This window comes from Falco punctatus, assembly GCF_963210335.1.
Source record: "Falco punctatus genome assembly, chromosome: 2".
In the NCBI taxonomy this organism is placed as follows: Eukaryota; Metazoa; Chordata; class Aves; order Falconiformes; family Falconidae; genus Falco; species Falco punctatus.
The window spans coordinates 32606971-32623400 of record NC_137581.1 but is presented as its reverse complement, the minus strand read 5'-3'; the positions used below and the strand labels follow the sequence as shown (position 1 = coordinate 32623400).

The 16430-nt window shown below is 37.2% G+C and overlaps 1 protein-coding gene and 1 long non-coding RNA gene across 3 annotated transcripts in view; both read right to left on the bottom strand.

The window, feature by feature from the left end:
* The window catches only part of TSC22D1 (TSC22 domain family member 1), a gene marked incomplete at its 5' end in the record, with an annotated part of 95808 nt that overhangs the window by 50098 nt on the left and 29280 nt on the right, over positions 1-16430 (bottom strand). The gene's annotated exons all lie outside the window — the stretch shown is intronic.
* LOC308059444 overlaps positions 4896-16430 on the bottom strand; it is a 36915-nt gene continuing 25380 nt past the window's right edge. The window contains exons 2-5 of the long non-coding RNA XR_013926243.1: positions 14622-14712; positions 13139-13240; positions 7770-10710; positions 4896-6782 (exon numbers count right to left, since the gene is read on the bottom strand). This is a non-coding gene — a long non-coding RNA (uncharacterized lncRNA). The remainder of the gene's footprint in view (positions 6783-7769; positions 10711-13138; positions 13241-14621; positions 14713-16430) is intronic.

The window sequence follows — 16430 nt, the reverse complement described above, 5'->3', positions numbered from 1 at the left end:
ATTTTTTTTAACCTATTTCTAATTTCAAACAGATCCAAGAGAGGGTTACAGCTTCCAAAGATAAACAAGCTCTTAAAAGAGTTCCATAAAAATAAACTGACAAGTCTAGGAGCCCTTCTGACTTGTCTCTACTTTCCCCTTTAAAAAAAAGCTGCAGCATTAACTCAACTGGTTTAGACACCATGTGGTGATAAAAGTAACTAGTGCCCAAGGCATAATAAAGCCTCAAATCAGTGCTTATACTTCATTAGACACCAGAGCACCTAACCCCACAACCTACAAATCTATAGGAATACAGACGTTACTAGTGTCATTGCAGGGGCAGGGGGGAAGCTTAGCTGCAGCAAGCGATTTTCTGTCAAGTCTACTGCCTGTTAAAGGAGTTTCTACTTTAGCTAGCTGCTTGTTATTCTAATTCCTGCACTGCTCCAGTATCCACTCAGCCTCAATTTCTCTGTAGTCCTGAAGTCACCCAGAAACATCCTGTCTGTACCCAGTAACTGCACTGAAGTCAGCTGTTCTTCATTTACTCCTACTTGCTTCAGTCTGATTTCATCTCTCTATCATTTATACACAAACAAAAATATTTTGCAAATTATTATTTCATGGTTCCTCATCTAATGTAAAGTACTACCAGAGATCAGGAAGACATTTTGCAAAGTACTTCAAATTTTAGTATTCTGAAAAGTTCTAAACATATGTCAGCAACAGGTGTGTGAAAGCACCCCTGAAACACTTGAACACATAAGGATGCTTTCCCAGGTCACGGCTTATTTGTTTTCAAGGTAATTTCCACCATTTCTCAGAGAATCATGTTTCACATTCACATGCTACTTCACTTACACTCCACATTAAACAGTATTTCCTAGCCTGCCACAATACCCTCCCCCACTGGTAAATGCCAGTATATACAACTGTGGGACAACATAATGAATGAGAACAGAATTAAATATCTACCTTATGGAGCCAAGCTTTCCTGATTTTATGCCTTAAGCCTTCCCTTAGCCATAAAGAACCAAACTTTGGAAAACCTGGTAAGAATCTATTATTTGTCACTAATTTCTGCACTAATTACTGCAAACAGTCTTTCCATTCTTCCTGTAGCCCCACACAATAAGTACAGAACAGTGTGTTTATTCTACCTTGTGTTTTTAACAAAGGTATCCTACCAACAAGAAGCAAACAGTCTGCAAGCTCATGCTGCCTATCCAGTTAAACCAATTTTAATCAAGGTAATGCACAGAAAGTACAAAAGCTACAGGAAATTCCATCATATTTTAGTAATAAATGATGCTGATCTACCATTTAACCTACAGCTTCTCTATACCACTGTTTGACAGGTCTTTCCATCTTTCACCAAAAAAGCTAAAACCAAAAAGAGAGAGTTTATTTCCCTATGTGCCATGCCAATAATTCTAAAGATCACTTGAAGTGAAATTAATTTCTAAACAGTGCCTTTCCTGAATAGCAGTCTACATTTGCTGGCAACCTCTCTGCACTAATATTATCACAATTTTAATGTGGGCTTTAAATGAGATAATTCCATCCAATGAATAAACCTCAGTTTAAGTCAGTACAAAGCTAAACTTCGCAGAAATTATCTAAATCACATTTCAATCTTCAAAAGGCAATTATGATCACATAAAATCTATTTATAATCATAAAAGTTTTGCTGTTTGCTCAAACGCTGTTTACTTTACAGATGCTATCTTTATCTGAATTTGGCAAGATGAGATCAGATACTGGTAAGGTAGAAATTGTCAAAGCAGTTACTGAGAAGAAAGCCACCCCGAGCCACATGCCTCTCTGTGCAATCTCTTACAACCATCCATCAGGATAAATAAAATTATTTTGTCCCCATGAAAGCGATACCCATTTGTGCAAGATAAATTTCTTCACTTCCTGTTCTGTAAGACAACCCTAAAACCTACACATTTTCCTGACCTCTGCTGGATCAGAACACAGGGAAAAAAAAAATAATCAAGAAACATCAGTTTTTACCAGGGAGAGAAAAAAGGACAGCCACCTATGTATGTTTAATATCCTTGATCTACTTTCAATGTAAGACAGTTTATTAGAATAGTGATTTCATATTCTTAAAAAAAATTTACAAGTTATCAGGGAAGCACCACTGTCATCAGTAAGAGAAACAAACTTAATATGGTTTTCAAAACCATTTTTTAAAAATAATTAATTTGTCATGCCTTGCATGCCATTTAAACAATCCAGCTCAAGTGGCAAAACACAGCAATTCCCGGAACAACCCACCAACTCACCTCATGTTGCTAATACCAAATTATGGACATGGCTTAGAGCTCTGCAGCCACCAATTCTTTATAAAGTCCACGCAAGAAACAAAACTGGAAGGGTTCGACCATCTGTTACCATTGCTTTCAGAGAATGCCTTTTTCCAGCCTTCAATTAAAAACAATTTTCTGAACTAACCCCTAAATCACATTCATTCTTTCAGGGATCAGTAAGAGATGTCTGGCAAACCAAGGTATCAATCTAATTTCCTCAATAAAAAAAGAGCTGAAAAGGGGTTTCTGTCACTGCTACCTGCTCAAATTCCAATGCGCTGCAAATAGGACTACTGGAGAGATGAATTCCAACATCCAGCACACCACTGCTGATGGAACCAGTCTGGCTTTCAGAAGTTCACAGAAAACCACTGGTTTTGTTACCCATCTCCCTGACTGTAAAGCAAGGGAATTACAAACACCCCAGAACCTACACTCTTTATTCTCCTTTTCTCATTTATAAAGTCAGCATAATTTTCTGATTTACAAAAGGAACACATTTTTTGACACACCTCCCTCAAACTACTCTAAACCGACAAAGTATCTCTCACGCAAATGACAGGTTTAGCTCTGGTAAAGTAGCAACATTAACAAGATTTCCCCCAAAGTTTCCTGATCTTTACAGAATACTTCCTCACTCTCAAAACATCCCATAATAAAGAAGGAGTTGCAACGTAAGCCACAGAGGATGGACAGAAGGTGGAAAGCACAAAGCAAATCTTTCAGGTTAAGCAATATAGATCTTCTGGGACAGGAAAAAAGGAGATGTCAACAGCCAGGATTTTATTGACTGGCTAAGTAACAGTTAGGAGGCCCTGGCATCTGGTCAAGAAGATGTAAAGGATTACATGAAGTGAGTCAGGTAGCTCAAATGCTCAAGGAATCTTAAAAGGGAATAAAACCACCAAAATAGGAACACAAGTCTATTCTGTGAAATTCAGTTAGTACTGCAGATTAAAAACCTCTAAAATCATACAGTGTTTTTCCATGTTTCCTGGCATTCTGGAGTCAGAGGAGTCCAGTACTCAACACAGTTATGTTAGGTACAATATAAACAAGAAGAAAATGGTTTTAGACATCTTTATTATTTAATAACACAAAGGCAGGAGTTATTCCTCTAAAGATATATCAAGAACCCAGGATTCCAAGTTGCAAAACTCAGCATGATAGTAATATGCTAACACAATGCTGGTAAGACAAGGAGTATCTGACTGCAGAATAGCAACAAATATTTTGGTTTGTGTTTTGGGTAGTTGGGGTTTTTTTTTTCTCCAATCATAAATACGGGGGGACAGGGGAGTGAACTAATTTTAGCAACTGAGACAATAACATTAGAAACAGTTCTCAGTGCCCCTGTTATTTTATTATAAGCATTTAGCATTCGTAAGTATTTGATAGTTTTAAATTTAACATACTTCAGAACAAAATGACCAAAAACTGTGGCTAAGGCAAGTATACCTATTAAGGAAGGTACAAAAGGTATCAAACTTTAAATGGACTACAAGTCAGAAAAACAGGCATTTTCAACTAAAAGCACTGCTGGCACAGATCTCTAGCCACAGATGTTAGTATTTCTTTCTGAGACTCACAGATCTTCAGCTTTTAACTTCTAGATGACTCCTGTTCAGCACACAATTCATGCCTATACTTATAACAACCACTCAATTTTTAGGTCATCACATACACATTTCCACATATTAAAAAAGCATTTGTTACATTAAATAGAATTAAATTGATTTCTCTTTAAACTTCAAAGTTCACAAGTGTTACTGTCGTTGCATAGTTTAACACACACATCCAACTACCAGTTTTCTAGAAATACCAGGTTATAAATTTAGCATTTTACTCAACCACAGAAGCAGCAAGACAAAGTAGTTTTGATACTCACAGCAAAAAAAGATATTAAAAAGCCATCCAGCAGAGCCAGATTTCAGAAAGTCCAGTGAAAATGGCTCACTACATAAGTATGTACTTGAACAGCACCATCTGAACAATTATTTTTAGAATGTACTAAGACTACAATGCATTCCAGCATAGTAAAGAAGGCCCAACTGCCATGAAGCAGTAGCCTGAGGGCTATGTTAAGACTGTTCAACAATTTAAATATGCAGGTGAACTTAATGAAAGATCTAGGCATTAGTTAAAAAACAATGTTTTGTGGTAACTGATTTAAGACATTAATTGGATTCAAGCACAAGCATCTGATTAGTTTACTCCAACTGCCAGAAGCAGAAAACAGGAAAAGTGCTTTCTACCTACTGCCAGAGGGTCCGGTTCACCCTCCTGCCACCCCTTCTCAGTCAGCTTCAGAACAAAGCTTTCCCCTTTCCTAACCTGAACATTAAAAGTCAGCCCTATTCTTCAAAACTGATTTCCTATAACAAAAAGAACAAAAGTACACAGATGTGCGTGTTGTTTACTACTACTGCCAAACATAAGGTTTTTATTTGAGATCTCACAAGACATGTAATTAAGTTTGACTATAGAAACCCTTAGGGGGAAAACAATTAAAAGCTTTCTGCTTTCTAACAAGTAACATTTCACTCTTAAAAAAAATATCAAAAAACTAAGTTTTTTCACTTCCATAGCTCTTAACACTTCCAATGTACCTTTTCAACAGAAAACCACAGGAAACCTGAAAAAATGCAGTACTTCCCATCATATTGCCCATTGTGACATTTTTGGCTCAAATTTATTTTTAAGTAAACTTGGAGAGGTAGAAGCCTAATTAAATACCATTTGCACAAGAAGCTTCATTAGTATTATTGCTAATCATTTAAACGGACTATAAGTGGACAAATCTTCACAAATGTAACAGTCTGAACCACAGCAGAACCCTGTTTCACAGCTTCATGCGGCATCTCCTATGCAGGGGACAGCAAGATCTGATCACATTAGACTTGTAAACTTTTAAACTTGGATTTAACTTGATCTTCAGATAGGAAGATGCCAGGTTTAGGTTTTATAAAAGTCATCTTTCTGACATTGTAACAAAAGGACCGTGGGAGGTCAAACAAATTTCCTTAGGAATTACGCATTAGAAGTAATTTTCTGCCTAGGCCTCCATTTCTAGGGTAGCTCTGTGTGATGGAAAAAGGAGTCATTTCTTTCCCAATCCCATTTTTGTCAGGAGATCCTGCTTAAGGAAGGCCAAGATCCAAACCCAGTCATCTTCCAGCAACATAAATGGCTCTCAAGATCTTCTGCTGAAGGCTTGTGATGCAGTATAAAGGTTAGAAGGTGTCCTGAAGCAATTTGGAGGGAATGAAGAAGGAGAGAAGAGTCACAAGATGCACCAAAGTAATAATGTATGTAACATAGTTCCAAATGACCAACTCAGCATGAAAGAGGAACTGGTAAAATCTCCTTAGAATTTCATTGCCAGTTTTCAAGTGATTCCTTTTGCTAAAAGTCAGAAGGAAATTTAGAATAAACTTCCTGTGCCAGCAATGACACAGCTGGAAAAAGAAAGGTCTGACTGTGGGCTATCGATGTTTGCAAGGAAGAGGCTGTTGCTCTGCACAGCACGAAGTGAGAAAGGCAGAATTTACCTGAGCTGATTCTACTGATTCCCCTTCTCTGAGCCTGAGGGATTGCTGATCATGTGGGTTAGCAGCACATCCCCTTAATCAGGATGTTCCAGTCTACTCCCTTCATATGGACAAAGAAACAGGACTTAACAAACCCAGCAGCCACAGGCTCCTCTGAAAGAAGAATGGTTTTACACATTTAGAACTGGGGAATTTTTTCAGTGCTGGGAATCAAGTCAGATTTCAAACACATTTGGTGGCCTCCACCTTACTGCACATTCACACCTAGCACTGGTGTAAAGAGACAGGGAGGAGATGAAAATTGTGCGGCTATGGGCCAAATACAGATCACTGGCCTTACTTTGACCCCAGCCACCAGTTTCTGCTCTTAGCTTCCTGCCTAGAAAAGGGTCAGACCAAGAATGTCATTAGTGCTTCAAAGAACTGAAGTACAAATATGACCCACGGAAAGGAAGCTTACACAGAAGCATAAAAACTTTCCAAGATATTTTTTTCTCCTCTCTCTCTCCCCCACTTTTTTTTTTTCTTTACACTGCTCACACTCTTTCCCTCTCTCAGCCTAGAGGAGTGGAAGACAACATCAACAAAAAAAAAAGCATAGAGAAACATCATAAAGTCCATCCTTCACACCTGAGCGGATGGCAGTTCAAAGGGGCCCTACCTACCTGCAACCCTGTTGTTTGCTTCAAGAACTCTGTTTGCCCAAGGAAAAAGAGGCGAGCAAATCCTGGAAGCAGATCCTTCCCCAAAGGAAGTTTCTTTGTTTCTTTCTGAGTCTGCAACCTGGAGCTTTTGCTTGAGACTCAGTCCTCTGAGCGGATTCTTTCTTCAAACTCACACTGGTTCTTTACCTTTGTGGGCAGCTGGAAAAAGAATGAAGCCGTAGGCTGAGGCAGGGACTCCATACTTCCAGGATAGGGAGGCAGAAAGACTGGAGGGGAAGGAAAAGTGCTAGTTGGTAACTTCTTGAATAATGGTCTGCATTCCCTCATTTTCTGCCACACAGAGACATACACATAGTCACTGCAATAGGGGAGGATGACAAGAGATGAGTACTAGACATGCAGTTTTCACATGCTCTGATGCCAAAAAAAAAACCCCGAAGTGTTGAGCTGTGAACTTTCAAGACTTAAGACATCTACCAATAGATGAGATCAATCATAAGATGTTTTGTCCAGAAAGTTCTCTCAGTTTGTTACAAGTAGATGTAGGTGGGGGAAACAAAAAAAAATAATTTAAGCGCTCATTTCTTGGGAAAAAAAAAGCCAAATCTCTCTTCTGTTCACTTTCTCTCAAGTGAATGAGAAATGGCATCTATCGCAATGCAGCGAACATCTCCCCTTAATCTCTTTAAGAAGAAACAACCATACTTACCAGACTGTTTCCCTCACCAATGACTTCCTAACCCCATCCCCAACTCCTCTGCAAGGCCTTACTCCAGCCTCAAGTCTTCTACTCTGTTTGCAAAATCAGATCAAACACTGATAGCATTTTAATGCTTTTGTGACAATCTCTGACAACCTAGGCACGTTATGGATGCTGTGGAAGCCAAGAACCAACCCAAGATCCTGGATCGGTTTCAGGGTTTCTAGAATATTCCTCATTTTTCCTGAAAACCTAGATGTCCTAGGAGTCAAGTGTCATTACAGGACAAGCAAAGATAATGCATACGAGAACTCAGATTTTCTTCTGCTGACAGACTTCTGTGAAATTTTATTAGTAGCATGGAGCCAACATGCAACGAAACAGATCTAGAAGTCTCTGGACTTAAAACACAAGTATAGGCATAGCCACTCACGTACGCATTTACCGGTTATTATGTATTGCAATACCTTTTGCATAACAGTAACAGCACCCAGCATTTGCACATAGGGTAGCTGCTGAGCCGCGCACCTCAGATGAGGCACTATCATTTTACCTGCAGTGCTTTTCATTGCTCTCAAGACACCAGGTAGAGTATGATCCAGTAGATAACCAAGAAGCTGTGCTACTCATTATGTTTGGTGCAAGTTACTCTTAATTCATTTGGGGGCAATTTTGGTGGTGTTTCTTCATGTTCTCCTTTAGAGTGCATACCTAAACAAAACAGCTTTATATGGTTACATACTTCACATGTCCTTCAGTTTTAAGCTCTCCTCTCCTCAAAGAAATTTTCCTCCATTGTGCTCCAAATAATAGAAAAGAAGTAGGGGGAAAAGCTAGGTCTTCTCATTAAAATCACAGCAATAATGTATTTCTTAAAAAGCATCTTTAATTTTTACAGTTAGAGTAGCAGACAGGAAAATTTCCTCTTTTTTTTTTTTTGAGACTGGTGACAGATAAAGCCATCAAGGACAGAACCTGATATCGTACAGTAATTAAACCAATCAGCAAGTTTCTTCCAGAGAAACTGCTTAGGCATGCAGAAGGATACTCTGCTGCATGATTCCTCTGAGGACACCGAATATGGTGATGCTGTATCAATCTACGGCAAAAGGCTTCGCTCTGAATAGCAAGACTATTTCACAGAAATAACAGGATTGGTAGTCTTTTAGTGGAATTTCATGACTTTTCAACAAAAGACCAAGATGTGTTACTAAACCTTTCAATTTGACAGAACATTGCCTTTTTGATTATTTCAGATCAACTTCCAAATACTAGAGAGCCAGGTTCAGTCTTTCCACCCCATATGCATTTTTTGGTGAAAGAAAGTCTGTCTGTTTGGAAAGAATAACTGACCAACACACACAAACATACTTGGCCAACAGATATCTCCAGGATTATGTTTATATTCTCCTCTTCCAGTAAGGCAGAGGATACAACATAAAAGAGAAAAAGTTCAATGCAAATTTCTACTCCTCTGTACTTGCTGGCTAAAAAACTATCATAAACAAACAGTAAAATTAAAAGCATATTTCTTCTTAAGATTCCCTTGCAAACAGAAGGTTCTTTTTTACCAGGTAACTTGCAAGACTTTGAATCTCTGAACTATTCAAGCTGCTAATACTTGTTGCTTACAATTCATAACTTCAATGCAATATACAGCATTAGAGCCTTAATTTCAGGTGATGCGCTGAAGCCTACAAACACTAACACTTCTGAAGTCAACATTCTTTTCCAGCTCAAAGCAGTAGAAAGTATCAAGAGCAAATCAACCCAGGTGAAGCAGCGTGACCCAGGTTATTGTAGCTTCCTTTCAAACAGGAATCTGCCTAGTACCTCTGTAATATCAAGATAAGGCTGCCTTTGAGAAATCCTCACCACGGAAGGAACCTATTCACTGAAAAGAGTCCACATCACCTTCAGTATGCTGCACAGTATGAAATCACCTACTGAAGTTTTAGGGGTGTAGAAGAGAGGATTACTTGGCCTTATTCTATTCATGTAGCAGTTCAGTACAAGAGACAAAAGATCCAACGTAAAATTTAAGAAAAAAAAGCATTTATCAGGACTTTGATCTTCCAGAAACTGTTTTGTTGTTTAGCTATTTCCATGAGAAAACAACAGTGGGCAATCTTAAACAAGTTGTTAGGAATAACTTGTTTTTAAATTCCTTTCCTTACTTCAAGGTCACAGTATCTCTCCTTTTCCAAGGAAGGGAGAACACTTTGCTTCTAATATTTATCCTTTCATACATACTTGCATACCACTTCGAACAGACTTCTCTCGAACTCTAAATAAATAAGGTTGGTAATGTTTGTGTTCTAGCTATCAGAAATACTAGCCCTATTGATTCCTATATAGAAAGAGATATATACAGATATATATACAGATCCACAAACAACTGGATCTCTACATTTTTAGATGAGAAATGCTAATAAATACTCCTTTGCTTTTCCAAAGATTTAGAACAGAAAATAGATCTAGAATAGACCATCCTAAGTACCTGAATCCTTCTTATGGGAATTCTGGGAGAGGGTTTTTTTGTTGCCTCGCATCAATCATCAGAAGTGATTCATGCTGCTGAGATGGGATGTTAAGCCAGCTTAAGGCACTGAATATACAGTAGCTTTTCTCAGTCACTGTACCATAGAGTCTGCTGATTTACCTCAAGTGCAGGCCAAGATGGAATCCTTCTAGCTGGAGCAGGAAGAAGGAGCAGAATGAAATTATGGCTGGGATGACACGAGAACACCACATGCTGATGATCTTCAGGTATAGACGAAGTCAAGAAAGGCACTGGTAGATCTGTTTGTGAGTATACAGAAGACTGTATGGAATCCTATAAACAATATTCTTCTCTCCTTTGGGCAAAGAAAGGAACCTTTGCAATGTCTTTCCATAGTGACCTGACTGTTGATAAGATATTCTGGGAGAAAAACTCCCTTTAGCGCTTTCTTCCACCTTCCTCCTCTACATAGCAGGTTTCACAACCACTCATCAATTGAGGAACCAGTGAAGAGCAATCACCATTTTTCTGCAGCAGCAAGTAGAAGCTCAATAGCCAGTAAAGAAAAGTTTAAACAACCGTGAGTAAATCCTACAGAATAGCATCTGCAAAATAATCAAAAAACTGAATCGATGCATTTGGTAAGTGGTATTCAATATAAGCAACAACACTTTTTTTTTCATCCTAATACTGCAACTCCAACTATAGGATCCAAGTGAAAGAACATGGAAACAAAACACAAACTGTTAGACCAGATTCAAGGTACCTGCAACTAGGTCAACTATTTCTGAACCCTCAAACTGGAATTTTAAAGCATCATGCAATTATTTTAGATTTAAAGTGCAACTAGCCATATGGAGTATTTGCAATTCCTAAAATGAAACTTGTTCTGGGTTAAGTAGCTGTGGCCCTCCTGCCATTAGTCATACCTCTAGAAGTATGTGCAGGCTGCAAACCCACGGCAGGATCTATGCACCAGCATCCCGTGGAACTGTTATTCAAAATAAACATTACAAGAACAACAAATTTTAGTAAAACATCTTTCTGCTGGAAACCAGCACCAACATGGCATGCATATTGAAATAACAAGAATGATGTAAGGCTATTTAAATTCCAAGCTACTGCCATTATGAAAAAAAACAAGTTTCCCAAAACTTCCTGGCTTTGGTTTTTTTTTTGAGGGGAAGGGGAAAGGACTTGATGGGAGAGAAGGGAAGAAGTCACTGAGCATTACAACAGCTATACCAGATACTGTCATCAAGTTCCAAGATGGAGAAAAGGCAGCAAAACTATTGATCAAAGTGTTGATTTTTAAAAGATTGTTATGCAACCCATCATTAAAAGCTAAACTTGCAGACAAATAGAATGTAGGAATCTTGACTTTCTGATTTTCAGACTTTGTTTTAAAGCATTTGGTCTCTCTCCAGAAACATTTTCTGCTCAACTTCTTTAAAGGCCTACTAGAAAGACAGGGCCACAGCATTGTCTGGATTACCAGACAAGGCATTGTGTAAGACCTACTCAAGACTGGTGTAGGCACCAACCCCTGAAAGACCCTTCCTATTGCCAGATTACTTTTTTCATTTTTCAAACTGTTTACATTGCAAGAATATTTTTAAATGTCTATTAGCATGCTTTTTGTTTCTTGTCAGCTTTGTATGCCAAGTACAGTTGAGAGCAAACCTTTTTTTGGCTTAACTAAATCACATTTCAAATTAGGTTAACAGACTTTACTGGCACTATTATATATTTCTGTCATGAAGACAGACCTTTATTCAGCCTTAGGGAAATTCTATGCTTCTGGGCAGAGGGCATGAGCAGATTTAAAAATAAAAATAAAAATCAGTGTTTTTAAGACTACATATGATGCCAGGTTGTTCACCTTTTTCCTCCTTAAGAAAGCCAACTATAGCAACAAAGGTTACTGTATTTATGTGTATCTTGAACTTATTTGAAGAAATTCGATAAAATGTGTAGTTTCTTAATATTAACAGTGTCTTTGCACTTTCCTTTTTAGCTCTTAATACATGGCTTACTTTATTTAATTCAGTTCCATTTACATGCAACTAGCTTAGATAAATTTCTTAGACAATTCTTTCTTTAAAGCACCATTTTTCTTACTGAGTTCTTAAACTTCACATAATTCCTATAGTTCTCTGGTCGGGGACTTTCAGCCAGTCTATCTGCAGAACCTGGAGGCTGAAATACTACACATAAGCAATGTTAAGAGGAGTGATTCCGTTACTGTTCATACAGCCACACCAAACTGGATGCCTGTGATTTATTTTTTTTTTTTTTTGGGGGGGGGGGGGGCGGGGGGGTGAGGTGGAAACTGAATTTTCAGGTGAGAATGGCTCAAGGCTTTTCTCTGTAGGTTCTGACCCTTGATCATAACTTTCCTCTGGTGTCTAGAATATCTGGAGAATACAAATACAACAAAAGTATCCCTTTCATGCAGTATTTACTCAAATATATACATTTAACAGATTAATGTTAATAAGGGCAACATGGATTCCACTGGAAAACAAAAGCTAAACAAATTAGTTGGTTTTTTACAGTCACTAGTTAAGAAGTTCTACTTTGGAAAGTACTCAAAACATGTATTTCAGAGTGGAGTACTTTCTACATGTTGCCTTCCACATCTAATACTAATTTCTACATTTTTTACCTTTTTACGTTAAAAGAACATCCTGACTCTAGAGCTTACAAATGCAGCATGCAATCTGACCAACAGGCTTTATCCTTTCCTCATTTTCAACAATAAGAACTCTACAGCCAAAACTGGACGGAGTTTTCTAGTAACTGTGACTGCTGAGATACAAAGTGATGTCAAATGCTATTGTAAGCTGTGTTACTCTCCAGCACTAACAAATGTGTGATGTTAACTAAGGCTTATTTTTGTCTAACAAGCTGGTGACAGTGGAGACAGAAGCCAATTTAGAGTCATGACTTGCAAATGATGCGCAAGCACACCATGACACTTCTGTGATATAGTCCAACTCTTCAGTTCAATATTAAGAGAGTCTCATATGCAGTCAGTTATGTTTTAGCTTGGAGTTACTTTTATTTTTACCTAGTAGGTGTTAACAGTACATGAAAAATGCATTCTGGATTATCTTGTACTGCTACCATCACACAAAATATGTTGTCTTTAATAAGCTAATTTTCTGAAGATTTGCTGACTTACTTTATTGGACTAGTGCCTTGAATTCACCTGTATTTTAGTATCAAACTAAAATTGTGTAATTATCTCAAAGACAACTTGGTATAAGACCACCACAAGTTTTATTATAAAAAATGTATGTAAGTCAACTAAGGTAAAGGCCATTTGAAATATATCATTTGTCTCTACTTAAGCAAAATTGTTTGCATTGAGTTGCCCCTGCATCTTCTTTCCATGCAAGCACCTTCACACCTACCTGCTTTGATCAGCCAGAACTCCCAGCTTTTGCACTAGACAATTAACTTTGGCAGTGCCTCTTCACAGGCATACCAGTGTGCAGTGTTTGTCATTCTGTTATCTGTTGAAATATTAGCACTTGGTTTAGGTTGTGTGCAAGAAGAAAAAAAAAAACAGTATCAAGTCATAGATAAAAAACCATGAAAACACAACAAGATCTATTTCTAGCCTAGGCTTACTGCTTTCACAAAATTATTCAGAACAGAGAAAAAAGACATAAAACAATCCATACCAAAATAGAAACTTACCCCACTGACTGATCTGGGTTGGAGAGTGTTTAACCATAGACTGAATCTCACAGGACCCTCTTTCCCTCATTTGAGTCAAGACTTCATTGACAAAAATAAACACAATCCAGGGCAGATAAAAAAAGAGCTTCCCACGCACTCAAACACACAAGACAATACGAACCCTCTCAAAGAAACCCACCATTTGAATCATTACTGAACACTTCTGTACATGATTAATATCTACAACATGCATCATTTATTTTGAAGCAAGTTTGACAACATACACCATGGATTTTTCGACATGACTCAGCATGAAATTAGTTGCCTCATCTCAGAGTTCTATGCCAAAACTTAAAAGGCCAGTGTTTCCTAAAACCAGTTGTATTTCATAAAATGCTTCTGCCTTTAAGTTCCTAACATCAGCTCTCCTATAGAAGACTAGCAAGGCTCCCTTCCTTCCATCACATTTTCTTTTTAAGGCGTGATTCTAAAATTAGTTTGCAGGAAGACCAAGAGAGATCTGCATTAAGGTTCTCAGGTTTTAGCTGTGTATTACACACAAGCTATCATACTTTTTATTTAATGGCTTTCTAGCTACCAAAAAAAGTTTAAAAAAATCTCACAAGTATTCCATGTTGCTGTTACTTCTACGTGCAAGAAAGTTTGTATTACAAAACTATCTTACACACTCCTAAATTAAGCCAAACTCCATCTTCTAGTTCACTGAAATGTACAAAAGACATAGTGCATGTGACCTAGCCAAGGTAAGGAAAACTGCAACAGATGCCTAGTAAAGTAAAAGTCCTTCATTGTTGGCAAGTGTTCAAAACCCATCCCCTAATGGTTGCTGAGTTAAGCATTACATTAATATAGAATTCAACTAAGAGCAAGTCTGTATTTTTAAGTGTACTCTTCCAAATAGCTATTTCCCCAAGTTTTAAATTATTCTTAATTCATAGTTTAATATCTGCATAACTGAAATCCCCATAAACATTTTGCAAACTAGAGTTTAATATTGTGTAACTGCTTTTTTGCTCCTTTTTTTGCTGGACAAGTATTATATTAAGTATTACTTCATCTATATAATATTACATGTGAACATCAAGTAATTTTCTATTCTTCTATTTCTTAACTATTTTTATTGTAAACTTCAGTCCAACAGAAAAATTATTCAAACAGAATTGCCACTTCATACTTCAGGATGCAACTTACTGTAACAGTCTGCTCCTATTCCAGGCAATCTTTTAATGTCCTTTTTTCAAGTCATCAGGGAACTGCCATTTACCAGTCAAGTTCTTTCACTCTATTTTATAAAATAAAGCATGTATATGTATTTAAGCAGCCTGCATGACAGAAGGATCATATATGGTACCAAATAAAATGCATTCTAAAGGTACTTGTATAGGCAACTGTACAAGTTTGAGAGAAGCTATAGGAAGTATTTGGGTGAACAACAAATGGCACATTACAATACAGCATTAAAACAGATGTTTTCACATGAAAAAGATTTTTCATGTGAATTGAATACAGGTTTCAGAAATATGGCATATTCTATCCTACACTAATCAAAAGTTTGCTTTTCCAGCAACGTACCTTGATACTATGACTAAATATTTTCATAATTTTTTCTGTTATATTTTTAAAATACGTACACAGAAGGGGTACAATAGAAAAAATTAAATCACTAAAAAAATAGATTCTCTCTGATTACCACAATCAAGCAATAATTTGTTTTCATACTTACTGCAGTTCATTACAAAAATGTGCAATGAAACATATATTTTGCATTCCAACAAAACTACATGAAAGATGCTTCCATCTCCAGAGTGGGGACAGAGAACATTCTGGGTGGAGAAGAGGACATGGGGAAGGGTATACTACACAGCCCCAGTGGAATCACTTGAACGCTTGTTAGCAGCACGTAAATTGGCACAGTGTTCTCAAAGAGCCAGTAATTTAACCACGATAACCCTGGCCTTCCAGAAAATGAATCATTAACTGGACTGTACAGATTTTTGGGCTCCACAGTAGCTACAGCTCTAACTATAGCAAAGTAACAATGAGTATAGATAAAAAAAAAAAAAAAAAAAAGGCACACAAACACATGATGGAACTTTAACTGCAACTTAAACAGCGGTAAAAGACATTATTGAGAAAGTTCGAGTACTTTAAAAGGAAAGTAAAAAGACAAAACGTAAAATATTATTCTCACTACAGACAACCACTTCTTTGCCCACCAGTTCCCTAGCATGCATTAACACCACACATATGCCTTCCCTCTTCTTTATCACTTAAATCAGAGCAAATGGTTGTTCTGAGCAGTATCCTAAATGTTTACATTTTTAAAAAATTATGTCTGTTTAGCAGCTACCAATCAGAGAAGTCAGTATCATCTGACTACTGTTTTCTATCCATCATAAGGCAAATTTAAACTACTGCCACATGTTCATTTGGAGCATGAATATATACTGCAAGCAAAGTTAATCTGAGGTAAAAACATGACACTATGGACAAGGACACCAGTAATCCATCTCCACATGGCCTAGTCATAAAGTACACAATAGGAGGAATCAGAGTTACTATGAGGAAGCCAAATTCACACAAGCTTAATCTATTTCAGAATTGCAGCTAACATTAAACACAGAAAACTACAATTTAGAGGAAAAAAGGGCTCATCGTTATTATTAACAAAAACTCATTTCTGTATTTTATTATTTTGTTTAGTAAATGACTAGAAGTTACTAGGCATTTATTTAGTTTACATACACAATTTAAAACTCCATAAACTTGCAAATTTCTAGTTATTACACTTAAATGGTTTGCAATGATAAACCACTCAGACTCCACAAGATTAGTGCCCACTACACACAGTTGACCTCAATTTTGATCAGTTTTTCAAAAACAAAAAAAAAAACCAAACCAACACCAACAAACCAAAAGAACATGACAAAACAAGTATTTCTGCTGCCTGTTCCCTACAAAACAACTTTTGAACCACTGTTCAATTTAAAGCCTGTTTTG